The sequence below is a fragment of the Hemicordylus capensis genome, chromosome 3, assembly GCF_027244095.1.
Source record: "Hemicordylus capensis ecotype Gifberg chromosome 3, rHemCap1.1.pri, whole genome shotgun sequence".
In the NCBI taxonomy this organism is placed as follows: Eukaryota; Metazoa; Chordata; class Lepidosauria; order Squamata; family Cordylidae; genus Hemicordylus; species Hemicordylus capensis.
In genome coordinates, this window is record NC_069659.1 from 214265145 (window position 1) to 214286191 (window position 21047).

At 42.9% G+C, this 21047-nt stretch overlaps 1 long non-coding RNA gene across 1 annotated transcript in view; it reads right to left on the bottom strand.

The window, feature by feature from the left end:
- The window catches only part of LOC128350740 (uncharacterized), a 118587-nt gene that overhangs the window by 28318 nt on the left and 69222 nt on the right, over nt 1-21047 (bottom strand). The window contains exon 2 of the long non-coding RNA XR_008319432.1: nt 19178-19250. This is a non-coding gene — a long non-coding RNA (uncharacterized LOC128350740). The remainder of the gene's footprint in view (nt 1-19177; nt 19251-21047) is intronic.

Here is a 21047-nt window from a genome sequence, read left to right on the forward strand (position 1 = left end):
TGTCAAGTCAGTTTCAACTCTTAGTGACCACATAGATCGATTCTCTCCAGGATGATCTGTCTTCAACTTGGCCTTTAAGGTCTCTCAGTGGTGCATTCATTGCTGTTGTAATAGAGTCCATCCACCTTGCTGCTGATCATCCTCTTTCCTTCAGCTTTTCCCAGCATTATGGACTTCTCAAGAGAGCTGGGTTTTCGTATAATGTGTCCAAAGTATGATAGTTTGAGCCTGGTCATTTGTGTCTCTAGTGAGAATTCTCAATTGATTTGTTCTAGAATCCATTTGTTTGTTTTCCTGGCTGTCCATGGTATTCTCAAAAGTCTTCTCCCGCACCAAAGTTCAAAAGCGTCAATATTTTTTCTGTCATGCTTCTTCAAAGTCCAGCTTTTGCATCCATAGAGTGTCATGGGGAAAATTATTGTCCAAATGATTTTAATCTTTGTAGATATAGACACGTCACGGCATCTAAATATCCTTTCCAAGGCCTTCATTGCAGCCCTACCAAGTGCTAGTCTGCAGCATATTTCTTGACAGCTGGATCCTTTACTGTTGATGGTCGATTCTAAAAGGCAGAAGCTATCCACCACTTCAATGTCTTCATTATCAATTCTGAGGCTGGTTGTTGTACCTGTTGTCATTAATTTGACATTTAGTCGTAGTCCCATTTTTTCACTGTGTTCCTTGACTTTCATAACTAGAGCTTGCAGATCATCCGCATTCTCAGCTATCAGAGTGGTGTCATCAGCATAGTACAGGTTATTGATGTTTCTTCCTCCCACTTTAAAACCACGCTCATCTTCTTCCAATCCAGTTCCCCTCAGTACATGTTCAGCATATAAGTTGAATAAATAAGGAGAAAGTATACAGCAGGGCTGCTCAACTTCGGCCCTCCTGCAGATGTTGGCCTACAACTCCCATAATTCCTGTCTGTTGGCCACTGTGGCTGGGAATTATGGGAGTTGTAGTCCAAAACCAGCTGGGGGGCCTAAGTTGAGCAGGTCTGGTATACAGCCTTGTCTTACTCCTTTGCCGATCTGGAACCAGTCTGTTTCACCATGTTCCCTCTGGACTGTGGCTTCCCGTCCTGTGTATAGGTTTCTCATGAGAACAATGAGATGTTCTGGAATGCCCATTTTCTTAAGGATATTCCACAACTTGACATGGTTGATGCAAGCGAAGGCTTTTCTGTAGTCAATAAAGCACATATTGACTTCTTTCTGGTATTCTTTGGTTTTCTCAATTATCCAGTGTGCATCAGCAATTATGTCTCTTGTTTCTCAGCATTTTCTGAAACCAGCTTGAACATCCGGCATTTCCCTTTCTACGTAAGGCTCTAATCTGCATTGGATGATCCTGAGCATTATTTGCTAGCATGTGAAATTAAGGATATTGTGTGATGGTTTGCGCAATCTGTTAAGTCTCCTTTCTTTGGTATGGGTATATAGACTGACATCTTCCTATCTGTTGGCCACTGTGTCGTTCTCCAAATTTACTCGCATCATTTTGTTAGAGCCTTGACTGATTCTTCTTCTGTTGCCTGCCATATTTCTGTAGCTATCCCATCAATTCCTGTAGCCTTCTGACTTGGCAATGACCGGAGTGCCGATCTAACTTCATCTTCCCATACTAGAAGTTCTTGCAAATAGGGGATATCTTCTAGTGTATCTTGGATGTTGACTTCCCTGCTGTACAGATTTCCAGTATACTCCTTTCATCTCTGTTTGATCTTCTCTGAATCAGTTACTATCTGCCCTTGGCATTCCTTAACATACCAATTCGAGGTGGGACTCTTCTTCTGAGTTCAGAGATTTTTTGGAAAACTTGCCTTTTCCTCCCATTTCTATATCCATCCTCAAGGTCTTTACAGATGTCCTTGTAGTACTACTCTTTGTCTCTTCTAACAGCATTCTGAGATTCCCTATTGTTCCTTCCTGAGGTCTTTATCTCTCTTGACTTTGGCTTCTCTCCTCTTCTTGGCAGTTTCCACCCTCTGTTCTGACATCCATTTTGCTTTCTTCTGTTTCTTGGTCTTTGGCAGTCTCTTCTCACATTCATCCTTAACAACTTCTTTGATTTCATTCCATAGTTCCTCTGGTTCCCTATCAATGAGGTTTCGAACTTCAAAGTGGTTTCTGATGTTCTCCTTGAAAATAGTGGGTACATTCTCAAGATCGTATCGTGGAAACTGGATAGCTTTGTTTTTCCGCTTTAGCTTGACTTGGAACTTGCACATGAACAGATTGTGATCTGTTCCACAACCAGCCCCTGGCCACATTTTTGCTGTTATAATTGAACTCTTCCACCTCCTTGCACCAATAATGTAATCAATTTGATTTCTGTGTACTCCATCTGGTGATGTCCATGTGTATAGGCGCCATTTTGGTTGTTTGTAGAATGTGTTAGCAATGAAGAGATCATTGGCTTGGCAGAAACTAATAAGTCGTTCTCCTGCTTCATTTCTGTTTCCTAGGCTATACGGTCTGACTGTGTTTTCCTCCTTACCATTTCCAACTTATCTTGCTTGCATGTTCTGCCAATTTCAGACTGAACTTGAGCATAAAACTCATCAACCTCCTCTTCTTCTGCATCAGTCGTTGGGTAATAGACTTGAAGAACTGTCATGTTGAAGGGTTGTCCATGAAATCTGATTGATATTAGTCGGTCATTGACTGCATTGTACGCAAGTACTGTCATTGCTATATCCTTCTAGACTATGAAAGCAACACTGTTCCTTCATTGTTTTTCATGTCTTGAGTAGTAAAAGATATGATTTTCTGACTGAAACTGTCCTATTCCAGTCCATTTTAATTCACTGATGCCCAAGATGTCAATCTGTAGTCAATTCATTTTATGTTTCACTGTGTTGAGTTTACCCATATTCATGATTCTTACGTTCCGCATTCCAATTGTAATTCTGCCTTTGCAGCTTTGTATTTTCTTTCCTCGCATGGCAACATCAGCCGCTAGGCATCCAAAAGGCTTTAGTCTAACCACATCATAAACACCATCGGTACTCTCAGGGCCGGCTCTTGAGAGTAAACAAGAAATGTGTTGCATTGGGGCACAGCTTGCTGAGAGGCGCAGAGCGCCGCCCGCTGGGAAGGTGCCGCCGCCGATGGAATGGAACTTGAAGAAGCAACAACAGGCTCAGCAACAAACTCATCATTTGCATCGCGTGCTGGTTCGGGGCGCAGTGCAGTTTGCTGGAAGAAGGTGCCGAGTGCCAAAGGAAGAGCAATGCGCTGGTGTGTGTCCCTCCAACCCGATCATGCGCTGCTGGTGCCGCTGTTGATGTGCGTCACGTGGACCTGCCTGGTGCATGCATGCAGCATCCCAACCATATCCCACCGGCGCCTCCTTCGTCTTCCCACGCTCCAGGCTGAGACGCTGTGCCTGCTGTGACTCCCCTCTGAGCTTGTTGTGGGCATTTGGGGGGAAAGGTTTAAACAACAAGCAGCAGCAACCAACCAAACCAATTCTCTAACCTGTGTTGTTTTCCTGCGTGCGGGTCCGACAGATCCCCTTTCCCTGCTCTTGAGGGAGGAGCTGTCTGGCTGAGCATTTATATCAGCGTGAGAAGCTGTGGAGGAGCTGCTGCGCCCTGAAAGGAGCTTAAGACATGTGCGTGTGAGTGGGACTGGGTGAGGGTGAAGGAGCTGGGACTGGGAGGCCCCCCCACCATTGCTTTGTACCACTGGACTAGCTGGATGGATAATATAATTCAGATGGGTTAAATTTTAAAAGGGCCACCATTGAGATTTGCAAAAACTGGGTAAAACTAAAAGGATTATTTTATTCCCCCTGCTTCAGTCTGAGAGGAAGCCCTGGCAGAGGCATCACTGTAAGCATAGCTCCAAAAAGCTCAAATAAATTTGAAGAATTGTAGGGCCAGAAAACTAGATCATGGAGCTAAGAACTGGGCTATGTTAGGATTAACTGGCTGTCCATGGTATCCTCAAAAGTCTTCTCCAGCACCAAAGTTCAAAAGCATCAATGCTTTTTCTATCTTGTTTCTTCAGGTGTATAATTATCTTGGAGTATAATTATCTTATGGTGGTTTGTTGTGGCCATGAATATTCATTTACATGCATTTGTACTAAACAATTAGCACTCTGACATTTACTCAACTAAGTTTACTTCAACTAAGGTTGAAACCTTAGTATAATATCCCAACCAAATCCAGTATAATTATCCCAGCCTGATCCATTTGTTTGTTTTCCTGGCTGTCCATGGTATCCTCAAAAGTCTTCTCCAGGACCAAAGTTCAAAAGTGTAAATGCTTTTTCTATCTTGCTTCTTCAAAGTCCAGCACTGTAAGATCTTCCCCCAGGGGATGGAGCCACTCTGGGAAGAGCAGAAGGTTCCAAGTTCCCTCCCTGGCTTCTCCAAGATAGGGCTGAGATAGATTCCTGCCTGCAACCTTGGAGAGCTGCTGCCAGTCTGTGAAGACAATGCTGAGCTAGATAGACCAATGGTCTGACTCAGTATATGGCAGTTTCCTATGTTCCTATATTATATACAGTGTTATGTACATAATTACATAAAATCTTTGTGTATTGAAAATTTAATAATTGTATTTCGAATTTTTATTTTTAACGATAACTAATGGCACTCAACAGAATGTTGCATCTGGGCACCAGATTCCCTAGAGCCAGCCCTGGGTACTCTGAGAGATCCTTGACTCTTCCTCAGTAGCATGTTGAGTACCATGTGACCTCAGGGGCCCATCATCGGGCCCATCATCTGGCACTACATCAACAATCATTCTATTTTGTCTATCCATGTGGTTTTCTTGGTAAAATACTGGAGTGGTTTACCATTGCCTTCTCTCACGCAGTATGAAATGATGCCTTTGTCATTGTCACTGAAGTGACCATCCACCTCCCACACCTTCCTATATTGCTGCTATCAAATATAGGTGCCTGCTTGCTTTAGCTGGGCTGCTGGGATGACATTTGTGCTTTGAGTGACCCTACTGGAAGTATACCTCCCAGCGTACTTTGCTCATCCCTCCCAGGAACACCCCTGATGTTCCTGGGAGGATGAGGCAGCATAGCAGGAATGGGGGAAGGGGCATATTTTTCTTAGGAGATCAGCAATTTCACATTTGAGTTCCTTCAGAACTCTTGGGTGGATTCCATCTGACCTTGGTGATTTGTTCAGTTTTAGTTTTTCAAGGCAGTTTAGAACATCTTATCTCGTCACCTCAAATTGGCTCAGTTCTTCAGCCTCTGAGCCTGAGAAGCTCAGTTCTGTAGAGGCTATATTGTCAGTATTTTCTGCTGTGAAGACAGATGCAAAGAACTCATTCAGCTTCTCTGCAAGCTCCTTACCCTCCTTAATTATCCCTTTCACACCCTCATAATCTAAGGGTCCAACCACCTCCCTGATAGGTTTTCTGCTGCTGATATATTTAAATAAGCTTTTGTTATTCCCCTTGACACTTCTAGCTATATGCTCCTCAAACTTGCTTTTTTCATCTTTTATTGTCTTCTTGCATTTCTTTTGTCAGAGTTTACGTTCCTTTTTGTTCCCCTCCTTTGGGCAGGACTTCCATTTTCGGAAGGAAGTCTTCTTCCCTTTTATAGCTTCCTTGACTCTACTTGTCAGCCATGCTGGTTCCTCCTGAACTTGGTGGTACCTTTTGTCCTTTTTGGTATATATTCCAACTGAGCTTCTATTATTGTGGATTTAAACAAGTTTCATGCTTCCTGGAGTGATTTGACCCTCCTGACTTTCCCTTTCAGCTTCCTTTTTACCAGTCCCCTCATTTTTGAGAAGTTTCCTCTTCTGAAGTCCAACTTATTCATGTTGGACTTCCTTGGCAATACTCCACTCACATATAAGATGAAATGGATCTATGGTCTATGGGATTATGGTCACTGTTCCCCAATGGTTCTATAACTCTGACATTTCACCCCAGGTCCTGGGCACCGCTCAGGATTAAGTCCAAGGTCACCTTCTCTCTGATTGGTTCTGTAACCAGCTGTTCTAAGGCACAGTCATTTTGTATGTCTACATATTTGGCCTCTTTGTCAATATCTGAATGTGAATTTACCCAGTCTATGTGTGGGTAATTGAAGTCACCCATTATTACCACTCTGTCTCTCTTTGATTTATTTATTTATTTATTTTGTTGTTAAATTTATATTCTGCCTTTCATTAAAGCAATCCCATGGCGGTTTACAGCAAAAATTGGAGGGTGATAGTACGTCTCTAGTAACACATTTCCTCTCAGTCTTTATATTGTCACCCATAATGATTCTATAGAGGATTCCAGTACTCCTAGGTTTTCTAGCTTGTTGGAATCTATCCCTTCTTTAACATAAATTGCTACTCCACCCCTATTCCTCCCATTCCCTGTTCTTTCTGAGGAGTTTTTATCCAGGAATAACAGTGTCCCACCGGTTCTCACTATTCTACCAGGTTTCCGTTATGCCCACTATATCAACGTTTTCATTAGCAACCGAGCACTCTGACTCACCGATCTTAACCCAGAGGTTTCTGGAATTGGTATATAAACACCTATATGCCAAGTCTCTTACCTGGCATTGGCATGTGCTATCTCCCTTGCTTTTATTTGACCTTTTTGACCAGCTGTCATGTATCTCTGTCTGCTCTAATCTTGGTTCTACTCTGTCCCCTTCAGGTTTATCCAAAACATTTGCACCCTCACACCTTAGGGGATTTGCTTACTGAACCACATACCATCCAATTGCTGTTGGCAATCCCCCAGGTGTCATTTTAAAAACTGCTCTGCAATGTTTTTGTTTTTAATTGCAAGCAGTCTGGTTCCATCATGGTTCAAGTGAAGCTCATCCCTTTTTTACAGGCTTTGTTTGCCCCAAAATGTATCTCAATGCCTAACAAATCTAAATCCCACCTCCTGGCACCACCTTCTCAACCACACATTGAGACCCTTCAACTCTGCCTGTCTTGCTGACCCTGCACCAGCACTTCAGAGAACACTACCCTGGAGGTCCTGGACTTCAATATGCTATCAAGGAACTTAAACTTGGGTTCCAGGACATCCAGACTGCATTTCCCAGCATTGTTGGTGCCGATGTGCACCACAACAACTGACTCCTCCCCATCACTGCCTAACAGCCTATTTAGATGCAGCGTGATGTCTGCAACCTTTACACCAGGTAGGCAAGTCACCGTGGAGTCTTAACACGTGTCACAAACCCATCTCTCTATGCCACTAATGATCGAATCACCCACTACTAAGAGGCCCCCGCCCCCTGGAGGAGTATCCTCTGTGCAAGAGGATATGGGTGTATCACCCAAGGAAGGGGTTCCTCCTAAGGGAGCATTCCCCCCTTCCTCAGACTGATGTCCTCCTTGCCCAAGACCTTCATTCTCCATAACAACTGAGGAGCTGTCCACCTGGGAGTGGGATGCTTTTATTACATCCCTGAGGGTCTCACCCTCAAACCTCTCTGAGCTTCTCCAGGTCAGGCACCTTGGCTTCGGGGGAGCAGACTTGTTGCCTGAGAGCCATGAGCAATTTGAACTGAGCGCACACCCACGACTTCTGCCCATTAAGCAGATAGTCATACATGCAACACTTGGTGCAATACACTGGGAGCACCCCCTCCCTTGCTGACATTCTACCTTCATAACTGGTTTGATTGGCTATTTAGAATGTATAGAGCTTGTTTACTTGCAAGCTAGATCTTAGGTGCTCTTGTCAGCTAATTAAAGTTTTTAAGCTCTATCCTTCCAGAAAATTTAAAAAGGGGGCTAGTACTCACCTTCGCCTTGTGCTGGGTGTCTCCATGGCTGCTGTCAGGCCTTCGCTTGAGGAGGAGTGGGAGGCAGTGAATTTACCTGAGGATTCCGAGGGCCAGCCCTGTGATCAGGAGGAGGAGGCACTCATGATGGGCCAGAAGGAGGGCTTGGTGCAGGAGGCAATGCAGAGTAACGAATCCCAGGAGGAACTCTCGTTGCCTGTACTGAAGGCAGTTTGACATCAATTACAACTTAAGGAACAATAGCTACCACTTATAACAATAAAGAAAGACCCTCTGTATTATTTTATTTTTCTTTCTCAGCTGCAATAACACTAATGCATTATTTGGTTCGTTTGTGAATTAATGTTTATAGCCCTAATTCTGCACCCAATTTAGAATGTGAGTGCTGAATCAGATTTGCAAAAAGTCCCTTGAAAAGAAGGAGGTATTAGAATCCTTGGATAACAAAGCACCTCTGTTACAGCAGGTAGTACAGCTTGTACTGGCCTCCCTTGAATACCTGTCTGCTTTGCACTACAAATGGGTAGGTGTCTACTGGGGCTGGTCTCAGAGAAGCCTATGCCTTGCAGCAATCCAGTGTACTGACTGAATGTTTCCAGCTCCTCAGTGTACCATAGATAACTGTGTGTGTGTCAAACCAACAGCAGAGACAAGCTTTTCGTTTTCATGCAGTGACATTTATTAAACATAATATTAAGGGAAAAGGGCATGGAAGAGAGTGACCTCAATGAGGGGAAATCGATTCTGCAGGGAAGCACAGATGTTACCAGACAGGTTGAACTTATTGTCAAATCCAAGAGCTTAGGGTCATGAACTGCAGCTAATAGAGGATCAAGGCCTATGGGAATATTGATGAAATTCCTTTATCCTGTCAGACAGTAGTTAAGAAAAGGAATCGACAGTGGTGGAGGATAAACCAATGTAAGAATAGGTTTAAGGGATTTGAAAAAATACAAGGAATTAAAACTAGATATAGAATGGAGCAAATAGGTTTGATTCAGGAGACTGTTTTTAGTTTATGCCCACCTTAAATGTTTTCATATATTTTGTAGGAAAGGTGACTTCTATTGGAACTAGAATTTGGAGCCAGATCCCCAGGTTCTGGTTGGGGCAGAATGCATTCTCAAATTGAGCTGAAAGACGCTATGTTCCAATGGCTTCCAGATACTGGTGGCTTACATTCTGCACAGTCAGCTGCCAATCCAATGGTGAGATGTGCTTGCTGCTTCCAAGCTACCATACACCTGCCTGTGCTGTTTCCAAAGGTGAGGAAGCTCTGTGCCTACTAAGGAGTGTGATGACACACCCTCAGTAGTACTCTCATCATTCCCAAAGGGCATACCAATGCAAATGCTGCAATGCTCCCTGCCTTCAGAAGCAGCACGAGTGGGGTGGGGTGTGCCGTGGTGGATTGGAAGCAGCCAGCATGCCACTCCATTGGAATGGAAGCTCACTGTGCAGAATGTAAGCCAGTATTGCAACCCACTACTCTGAGCAGTGAAATATTCCAAAGGCAACAGGTTTTGGCTTCCTTTAATGCTTACTTGATACCACTACCCCATTTTCATTGTGAAAAAGGGGGTGGGGTGGCTATTGTTGGTGAAATCCATGAGATTTTGTTGCAGAAACCCATGAGATTGCTGCAAAAATTTTGGGGGAGGGGCTTATCTTTTTTCCTTTACTGAATATACCATATCTTTGTGGGCAGGCACAAAGCACTGCTGCTCTTCCTAGCCATCACCTTCTGCTGTTCACTCTCTTTTTTCCTCCCAGAGTACCCCAGGGTGATGCTACATCACAACACTGCTGCTGGAATTTCCCACAAAGGGAGAGTATTTTCAATAAAGAAACAGAAGGTAAACCTTCTCCTGAAAAAGTCTCTGTAGCTCTATCCCCATGAAACTGCCATGATTTGTCCTGTCCCCTGAATAAAAAAAACACTGACACAATTTTTGGATCATTGGAGGCTTATTGTGTGTTTGTAATATCTGGTTTGTTTGTAAGTCTAAAAATAGACTATTAGGTGAAGACAAAAAAGCAGTATGTGTGCTCCTACAAGGCAGCAGAACCACTACCTTACATCATCTATCCAGAGAGAGAGAGAGAGAGAGAGAGAGATCTTTATATCTTCAACCAATTCTCACCTCTCTTTGTTTCAAACCCCAAACTCCTATATTTATTTATTCATACACTCATACCTTACATCAGCCTCTTTTCTTACTTGGGGGCATCACCTCCTCCAAGCTCTGATGACATTCCACATTTCAGAGAGATCCCTATAGCCAAAAACCATAGTCTAACAATTAAGATGCATAAAGAACTATCTGTTGATGATTAATATTCTTTTATCAAATCCCAGACTGTGATTAGGTATAGTAATGCAAGGTGAGGCCATGTGTGACCTGGATGATAGCGTCAGAAGATATTTGACAATGTAGGCATCTTTTGCAGCATTTGATTGATAGGTCTTTGGTATGACCAAGTGAGAGGGTGGCTGGGATGATACAGGACAATAATAGGTTAATATTGTTTAGTCTGAAAGCTATATATATCTTTTTAAAAAGTAATTTTAAGGAAGAATTTTAAAATCCAAATGGAATAGAGAGGCTTGAATAGCAGAGGAGATTGAAAAGGGTTAATTTCTATTGAATATAAATCAGTCAAAAGATACTTGATATTTATTGATGGAAAGGGAGCTTCTCTCAGCTAGGACTGGAGGGCAGATTTGTTCAGCTGGAAGCTAAGTGGTAGTTGAGAAATGAGGGAGGGAGCAGGGTACCAAGAAAGATGAGAGATTTTCAAAGGAAATGTATGAAATATATCTTATAGGTTCAGAAATGTTAGGAATGGTTTGTTAGATTAGTGTTAGGGAAAGGACTGAATTTATTTATCGTCTGTTTTTAATTGTATGTAATATCGGCGTCAATTGCTTGATATTTCTTGCATGTAAGGAAAAGAAAGGTGCTTTTCTGTATTGTTAACAAAAGTTAAAATATTTACATTACAACTATATAGTAAAAATGTGGTTATTTGAATTTTGAAATTATGTGGTGATCCAGTGTGTAGAACCCCTGAATTGAATACCAGACCACACTACCAAAGGTTTCTTTAAGAGGTTTGTTAAATGATGAGTGAAAGATCTCTATCCTTTCCATTACTGAACTTTCTCATGATATTGTCATACTGTGGCTATAGGTGTCACTGTCAAGTAGAGATGTGCAGAAATCAATTTTTATGATTCAATTCGAGGTTGAATCAAATCAGCCAGATTCGATTTGAACTCAAATCTGCAAACTCAAATCTGATCAGATGCAATTCAAGTTGGATTAGATTCCATTTGGATTCATAACAATTCAACCCACTTTTCAAGGTCCATGAGGCACCAAAGTGGGGTGGTGGGGAGGGTCCTATGGATGCCACCTACCACCCAAATTTCAAGGCAGTGGTGCACTTGGTTGATTTTTAATAATTTTTTTAGTTTGTAGTAATTTTGTTTATGTCCACCATTGGAAATAATGAGGATACAAAGCAGCCCTAACCATAACCTGGGTTCCCAGCTTTCTTTAAAAAAAAAAAAAAAAGCTAAGCTCTAACCCTTGTAGAAAGTGGAGTTATGGAGCAAAACATGCAGTCACTATTTTTGAAGTGTTGAGACTCTTTGGTGTATTATGACTTTTCTTCATAATGAATCCCTATGAGGATCAATCATACACCAAAGGGTCTAAACACTTCAAAAACTCCTAAAAAATGAACTGAGTACCCCACTGGCTTGTGGGTTGGGGGTAGTTGGTACATGAGGTGTCACTAATTCTGCCCCGCTTGCAAGCCAGTGGGGTTCTCAGTTCATTTTTTTAGGAATTTTTGAAGTGTTTAGACTCTTTGGTGTATGATTAATCCTCATTGGGATTCATTATGAGGAAAAGTCAAAACACACCAAAGAGTCGAAGCACTTCAAAAATAGTGACAGCACATTTCATGCTGTTACCACTTCTACAAGGGCTAGAGCTTAGCTTTTATCTTTTTTAAAAAAATGAAAGCTGGAAATCCAGGGGAATGAAAAAAGGAAACTTGAATCTCAAATCAATCGAATCTAATCTGGGGAGATTCAATTCAAGCTCAAATCTGGCCAGGGGTGACTGGTCAGATTCATTTGCGGTTGAATCACTTGAATCAACTAGATTTGAGTTGAATTGATTTGACCTTGAAACAATATGCACATTCCTAGTGTCAAGGCTGCAGCTGTGCAATTTTACAAAGGGTACTGGTAAATAGACTCTAGGGCTCTATTATATATATAAGCCGCAAGTGACTGGGTTGTTTTCCAGTATAAGTGGTAGATCTTTATACTAATGACTTTTGCTGCAAGTCTAAATTGCTATGCAATACTATTAATCCAACTTCCAACTCCACTGAATGCCTCTAAAAAGATCTCATTCCTACTGAATCATCTTATGATGATCTTTTTAATCATTTATCATGACAATTCTTTTTCTCCAAGTTATTAATTTTACTAGCATACAATGGCATATACTGGGTTTTCAATTTATTTGGAAATGTGTGTTGAAGTGCTAAGAGTTATATAACTGGTGCTGTAGCATTGCTGGGGAAAAGCTGGTCTGAATTTGAACAAAATCCCATATCAATTTTTTATATTTCCCCCCAAAACCAAGCCAGAACCTGAATATATTACAGTCAATAAACCTGACACTGGTTCAGAATAGATTATCAGTTCAGAACAAGCAGTTTGTTTTTTATAAAGTAAAAGATTAAAGATACGTGTACTGTACATTGCTTTGAACACTTTGCTTTTGAGTGGAAAGGCTGTTTATAGGTAATGATCCACTCACTGGTTCCTCTCATACCACATCATATCATCTATATATCTATATGCAAAGTCAAAACCAAGTTTGGATCGTCCTCTAGAGCCCTTGATGGAGGTGTCTAAATAAAACACACAATGATTTGTACAGAAATGCTGGTTTTGCGCATTTGTCCACAAGTTAAAAGATGCTGAGGTAAATGAGGGCTTCAGTCTTTAAAGTCTCTGTAACTCTTTGCAGATACAGCTCAGTTTTTGGTATGTTAAAAAGAGATAGAAGCTTCAGCAGTTATTGCTTCAGCAGCTGAGATGTTATGGAATGTTTATGAACATTGTGCAATTGTGACAGTTTAACTTTAAAGAAATGAGTTATTTCTCCAGCTGCAAAAAAGAAATTTGTAATTAAAGTCCTCCTCCACTAGGAACATGAACTAATTCAAGACTAATTCAGGAATGCTGGGAATGTGTGAGCGAATAGGAAGCAACTTAGAAGTCACTTTTAAAGAAAAGAAAAAGAGGAAACTGGGCCAGTTGCAGGGAGAAGTCTTAAACTTTGCCAGTCAATACTGGATAGGCTAGTGCTGCAATTGCACAGTCGTAGGTTTACCATCTCCCCCTCTGCATATTTGGCACAATTGGAAATATCAAGCCATAGAAGGGCGTTCACCCTTGCCCAGTGTCATGCCCTTCCCTCTGCTGTTCTGGAAGGCAAATACAAGAAGATTCCATTCATGGAAACTCTGTCCTTGTGACTCTGCAGAGGTGGAAACCATTGACCATTTGCTCCTTTCGTGTTCCTTTTATAAAGACAGTCAGGACAGGCTCATATCTCCCGTTTTTCTTAAATACTCCGGCCGCTCTAGTCAAGTCTACACCAAGATGCTGCTCACAGATGACAATCGGTCCTTCACATACAGAGTTGCCAGGTTCTGTGGGGAAGCGTGCAATATCCGCAGGGTCCTGACCGCCAGTTAATTTCTCTGGCAACAGATGTCTGACTATTAAGCATTTTATTTGCTTGATTGTATAATTTAATTTGCCTTTTACTTCACTGCTTTTATATTGCTTTTATGTAGCTTGTATATATTATTTTAACCATTTTATACTTTTAGTTGCCATACTTTTAAGGATAGCTATTCATTTACTCTATAAAGCTTCCTACAAGTTTTTAGGCTTAGCTGGTAGCATTTTTTACTTTATTAATTTCATACAGTTTTTGGAGTTATATTTTACTATTATCATAATATTTAGCATCTAGAGTTATATTTTATTTAACATAAGTTTTATTATATTGTATCTGTACTTTATCCTGTGCTGGTCTTTGACCATAATAAAGATGATTGATTGATTGCACTTTAAGTAAACAAACCAACCACAGATCAGTTTTTGGTGGTGGGGAGACAAGAGGGCAAAATGGACAAATGTGGAATGTGGCAGACTGGCAACAGCATTGCCTGGATTAAAAAAAATTGGACAAACAAATGATCATTGCAGAGGAAGGAGCTGGTCTGTAGGCAACTCTTAAAGGCCCCCATCTTATAAGTTAGTTTTTCTCATAAATATGAGACCAGGTATAAACATTTAATCTGTGTATTATAAGCATGGAGATTCAACCTGTATATCACATAAGGTTGACAACTTGGAGAGGAGAGCTGGTCTTGTGGTAGCAAGCATGACTTGTCCCCATAGCTAAGCAGGGTCTGCCCTGGTTGCATATGAATGGGAGACTTGATGTGTGAGCACTGCAAGATCTTCCCCTCAGGGGATGAAGCCGCTCTGGGAAGAGCAGAATGTTTCAAGTTCCCTCTCTGGCTTCTCCAAGATAGGGCTGAGAGAGATTCGTGCCTGCAACCTTGGAGAAGCCGCTGCCAGTCTGTGAAGACTATACTGAGCTAGATGGACCAATGGTCTGACTCAGTATATGGCAGTTTCCTATGTAATTCTGACTGAAGCTATTCCTAGAGAGTTTCCCCCTAAAAGATTCCACAACATTAAGTCGTTAACATCTACAGAATTGCTCTCAAAGTCGCTTGGAGATTGATGGTCATTCCTGGAGATTCGAGGCCAATATTAAGGTTACCCTAATACATCACAGCACCTCTCACCCCTCAGGAAAAAAGAAATCCACAAAGAATCTTATCTAATCTTGATCTTTAAAAATAGAACGAAAAATGCTACATTTTAAAAGGAGAATAAAGCAGAGTCATATAAAACTCTGTTGCATTTGCTTTGCAAATGTATAGGGGAATGTATGTGTCTTCAGTGGGATTGGAACCAGCAACTTACTTGTCTTGAGCAGCAAGACGAAGGTATGTTGATGATGTATTTTTTATGAGAATTTAAAAATTTAAGATAGCAGTAGCTGAGACAGAGAAGGAGAGAGTTCAAAGGGATCTGCTTTACACTTGGCAGATAAGCAGATAAAAGTTACATGCTGATGTACCAAAGAATAGTAGTAACTATGTAGTCATACTGTAGATCTTTGTTAATGTCCAGAGACAAATAGTAAGCAAAAGACAATCTGTCTTGACCAAGGAACTTTCTCTGGTGACAAAAATTCAGGAGCTAGGGCCATTCCAGGAAAAGGACTTTTGTGTGTGCTTTCTGCAATGAACCACATGTGGAAGAGAAACAGTGTCAGAATGCATTATTGTGGTTTTCTGCATTTTGGCCGCATTCAGACGGAACGGCTAACTGCAGTTAATCATGGCCGGGGTTCTAATTCTTAGTTCCAATTCACTCCGCTGACATTCACCAAACCGCAGCCAGCCAAACTCCAGTTTATTTATTATTTATTTATCTATCATATTTTTATACCGCCTGATATGTAGATCTCTAGGTGGTGTACCAAATTTTAAAAGTCAATACAGATTAAAATACACAATAAAAATAGCATAAAATGGTTTTTAAAACAAATTATTAAAATTAATTCTAATTATAAGTCTGCAAGAATAAGAGAGTCTTGAGGGTCTTTCTGAAAACAAACAGAGAAGGAGATGCTCCTATTTCAGCAGGGAGCATATTCCAAAGCCATGGGGCAGCCACAGAGAAAGCCTGGTCCTGGCTTGCCACCAAACGAGCTGGTGGCAACTGTAACCGGACCTCTGCAGAAGATCATTACAGGTGGCAGGATTTATGACAAAGGAGGCGCTCTCTTAAATAGCCTGGACCCAAGCCATTAAGGGCTTTAGAGGTAATAACCAGCACTTTGTATTTCACCTGGAAAAATATTGTGCAGAACCAGTGCAGTTCTTTCAAAACCGGTCTTATGTGGTCCCTTCATGGTGTCCCAGAGACCAATCTGGCTGCCACATTCTGTACCAATTGTAGCTTCTGGACTACATACAAAGGCAGGCCCACAGAGAGTGCATTACAGTAGTCAAGCCTGGAGGTTACCAGCGTATGTACCACTGTTTTGAGGTTATTCACCTCTCGAAATGGATGCAGCTGACGTATCAGCCGAAGCTGATAAAAACATTCCTAGCCAGGGAGAGCTTTGGGTCTAGGAGCACTCTCAAGCTATGTACCTGATCTTTTGGGGAGAGTGTAACCCCATCTAAGACAGACAAATCCAAACCATCTCTTGGGTCCTGGCCCCTCACAGTCAGTACTGCAGACTTATTTGGATTTAACTTCAGATTGTTATCCCTCATCCAGCCCATTACTACCATTTCCTGATGAGGTCAACTTAGAGAAGTAGGTTGGGTGTGATAAGCATATTGATAACACCCTGCACCAAACCTCCTCATGATCCCAGCAGTTTCATGTAGATGCAAAAGAACATTGGAGGCGGTATGGAGCCTTGTGGATTTCCACACTTTAGTTCTCGCTTAGCAGAACAACAGTCTCCAAGCGACACCATCGGGAATCTACCAGAGAGGTAGGAATGGAACCACTGTAAAACAGTGCCACCCAATCCGACCTCCCTCAGATGGTCCAGAAGGATACCATGGTCCATGGTATCGAAAGCTGCAGAGAGATCCAAAAGAATCAGCAGAGTCACATTCTCTCTGTCAATAGCAAGTTGGAGATCATCTATTGGGCTGACCAAGGCAGTCTCAACCCCATAGTCCACACGAAATCCAGTTTGAAATGGGTCTAGATAATCTGCATCATCCAAAACTGCCTAGCGTTGAGAGGCCACCAACCACTCAATCACCTTGCCTGACTATGGAAGATTAGAAACAGGTCTGTAATTAGCTAACTCCGAGGGATCTAGTGCAGCTTTCTTCGAAAGTGGTCTAAGTGGTCTAAGAGCAAGTCCTCCTGTTGTAGGGAGCTGAATAGTATGGCAATCTATGAGGCACAGGTTGCCTTTACACACTAAGGCTCACATACTACCCCAAAGGCGAGAGCATGTGTCTCCCTTGAAAGGGCCCCACATACTACTTCTCCACTGAGGTCTGAGTATGTTTTCCCTTCCTCTTGTGTGGGAGGGGTATGTCCCTTTTATACGCTCTCCCCAAGCCCACTGTCTTCTCAAATCAAAGACAGTCACATCAATTCTTCTATGTCTCCATCCAAGTGTAAATATCCCGGTCTCCCTCTTCGGCTGTCTTTTACCATATCTGGTCAGGAGCCTTTCATGGTGAGTTCTGGCTTGACATTGTTTACTAATCCAAATAGAAACATCCCTGTTTATGCCCAACTTGACCTGCTTGTGGTCACTCTCAAAACCTAGTCAGCGCCTTCCAGTCCCAAGAAAATGTTAAGAGATAGCATGCAAGCAAGTTAACAGCTAACTGTGTGGATAATATTTACCCCTAAATTCTCTAGGTACTGGTGCTGTAGGTACTGGTGATATCTAAATGAGGTTTCCTAAGACCTTCTAAATATGATTAAATGCTATCATCACATTTCAAGCTAATTCCCATGATTACCCCTTAGCATAGCACAATGCACAAACAGCTTCAAGGCAGGGAGGGGTGAGTCTCCCTCTGCCCAGGCCTTGACTACAGAATAAACAATTCCATTCAGTCACTTTAGCTCAGCAAAACCAAAGTTCACACTTCAGTTTCTTGCAAAACAGCAATCCCAGACACCTCAACTTAGATGCCTCAACTTAGTTTTTGGGGGCGTGTAAGGCTGGTCCCAATCCAACCAGTCTGCTCACAACAATAGCCTCCTTAAGACAAGGAGGCATCCTACTCTCCCTCAGAGAAGCATTTATAATATTTACCAGACCCTCTCTGATAATATAATTATCAGATGATATAAGCCAAGTTAGGCAAGGGTCAAGAGAACAGGTAGGATGCACAGTCCGAAGCAGTGTCTCCACTTTCTCAGGAGTCAAACTGAAAATGATCCAATCTAATCCCATAAGAGGAGTTGCTGGACACCTCCACAGTAGACTCTGCAGTAACTGAGGAATCCAGCTTGGCCCGAATATGAGTGATTTTATCTGCAAAAAAGTCATTAAAAACATCACAGCGAGTAACTGATGGTTCCAAGTTTAAATTCAAGGGGGAGGGGGAACATACTAGCCCCCTCACAACCCTAGACAACTCAGCTGGACATGAAATTGCTGAAATAATGTGGGCAGAAAAGAACTGCTTCTTTGCCACCCACACTACAAGAGCATAGATCTTCAGATATACCCTTTGTTCCAGCCGATCAGACTTGCGCTGAGTCTTCCTCCACTTGAGCTCTAGTCGTCTACCTCGCTGCTTCAGCTCCTGTAGTTTATCTGAATACCATGGGGCTGTCTTTAAAGCAGATCAAAGAGGATGCTAGGGGGCGATTGTGTCTACTGCTCTAGTGAGTTCATTATTCCATGTTTGCACCAGAGCAACAACAGAATCACTAGCAGAGTCAACCCTAAACCCTTCCAAGGCTTCTTGGAATCCTATTGGATCTAATAAGCTCCTTGGGTGGACCAGTCTAATAGGTCCTTCACCCCTGCAAAGGTGGGTTGTGGCTGTATGTTCTACCTTAACCAGATGGTGATCCTTCCATGACAATGGGGAGATGACATGAGTCCCCACCCATGGAACACCACCCTGATCAGAGCAAAAGACCAAATTGAGCATGTGACCAACATCATGTGTCGGTCCAGAGACCAATTGAGATACACCCACAGTCATCATGGCTGCTATGAACTCTTGAGCTGCTCCTGACAACCCAGTCCCAAAATGAACATTGAAGTCCCCCACCAACAACAACCTGGGCCGCTCCAATGACAATTCAGCAACCAGGTCTGTCAGCTCAGTTAGGGACTCCACTGGGCAGTGGGGTGATAGGTACACCAGCAGAAGTCCCTGTCTATCCCTGGTTCCTAGACTTGGGTAGGGATCCTGGTAAGGAGAGGATAGAACACAGCCACCCCACCTACCCACCCACATCCTCTCACCTGCTCCATTATGGAGTAGCCCTCTGGGAGAAGCTGGGACTAAACTAGACCACTAGCCTCTCCTGACCAGATCTCTGTGATACATACCAGGTCAGCTCCTTCATCCATAAACAATTAAATACAACAATTTAATTGTTTAATATTGGTTTTATTGTAACCCGCTCTGAGACCTTTCGGTACAGGGTGGGCTAGAAATGTAAATCAATTTATTTATTTAAGTCATGGACTACCTCAGATTTATTTTGAACTCACCTGGCATTGCAGAGTAATAAGGTGAGGTTCTGTGGGTGGGTGGCATTGCTCTCCAAGGTCAGAGGTGGTAGGCCTGCTGGAAGGAGTAAGCAATTAAATTTCTGATTTCCCTTCCCCTATAATGGCCCGCTGGCCTACCAATGCCATATCTTCGTTGATTCCCCACCACCACTGGTATAGCTGCCCCAGGGTTACTCCCCACCTCCCTATCTCTGCTCAACCCAAGAAACATACCTGTATCAGGCCTAATTAAGTATTACAATGAAGTGAGCAGGAGTCTTCCTTCCAGCAGTCCTGTGGCCCTGCTTTGTCGGTCGCCTACAGGTGGTCTGCGCTACCAGCTTCTGCCCACACTAATAAAGGCCAGCAGATCAGAAGCCCAACCTTTGAGGCCCTCACCCCCCACCATTGGAGATGATAGTTTTGCAGTATCTCCTCTATGTCTGTCTCGTCACTGTCCCCCTCTTCTCCCTCCTGCATGGTGTACAGTGTTTCATTGAAGAGGAGGCCAGCCTGCTCCATTAACCAGAACTGCTCCAATTGTTGGGCCACAGCATCCCCAGAGGTCTCCCCGGAACCTAGAGCTTCGGGCATCTGATGAGCTGGATCAGCCTGGCGCAAGGTGATGGGCCAGACAGAGCTCTGCTAGGAGGCCATTGTGGTGGTAGCCACCAGGCCATCCAAAGGTGGTCAAGAGTCCAAAATAAGGGGCAGCTTGCTGTTATCCCACCCCCAAAGGGCAGACGGGTACCTCCCTTGTGAGAGCCTGGGCTATGGGGACAGTCCGACAAGGGGAAATTGCTGCGCCCTCTGTGTTCACAATGCTGGTCATGGACATTGCTTTCCGGCCATCGACCATGGTGAAGGAGAGTGGAGAGGCCCTGCCAAAACTCTGTGCAGCTGCAAGGGCGGCAAGCTATCTGGTCTTTGGCCTCTTGTTCGGGTTGGTGTGCCAGGTACCTGCCCTGGCACCAGGTACAATGTCCCTCCTGTTCGATAGCACTGGCCAGCAAGTCATAGTGCTCCAGACATCTTGTAGTGCGCTTTTAAAACCCACCGAAAATATCCTATATGTGGTTTGTTCCATGGCAGAAAAAAAAATTCTCTCTCTCTCTCTCTCTCTCTCTCTCTCTATATATATATACACAGTGTATGTATATATATATACACACACACATACATATATTTATATTTATTTAAATTCACTATGCTCAAGTTGGTTTGTAATCCAGAAGGTCTGAGAGAGAATTGTGAAGCATGGGGCATGTGTTGTGCTTATCCCCCTACCCTACAAATGCACTATATGTCCAAGCTGGTTGGACATGTCCAAACACCTCAGTCGCTCAGTCACTCACACTATTTACACAGTATGTCATCAGTCCAAGGGAGTAGTTATAATTGAGCAGATGGGTTCAAAGAACCCGGGCCCCCAGCTCCTGAGGACCCGCTAGCTCCACCCTCCCCTATTTTCTTCATGATCTCTCTTACTCCAAGGGGCCATGGGGAGAGGGGTGAACACAGGCCCCCTCTCCCCTAGCTACACCACTGCATCAGTCAGTGTGATTCTGTAATCATATGAAATATTAAGAAGGCCCTGCACATGCTGATTCGCCCCCAGCCCTGCAGCCTCTCAGGCATGGCCCTGCTTAGGAAGGGAGGAAGGAAAACAAGTTTGAGATCTGAAATGCCTCCTGCTCTTTGGGTATTGTTGCTGGTTATTAATTAAGCACTTTCTGAAATAGATTCCTCAGCCACAACTTTCCCCTTTAATGACTTGGCTGCAATCTTGTGTATACTTTCCTGGGAGTGAGCCCCGATGAACATAGTAGGACTTACTTCAGAGTAAACATGCAGAGATTGTGCTGTTGAG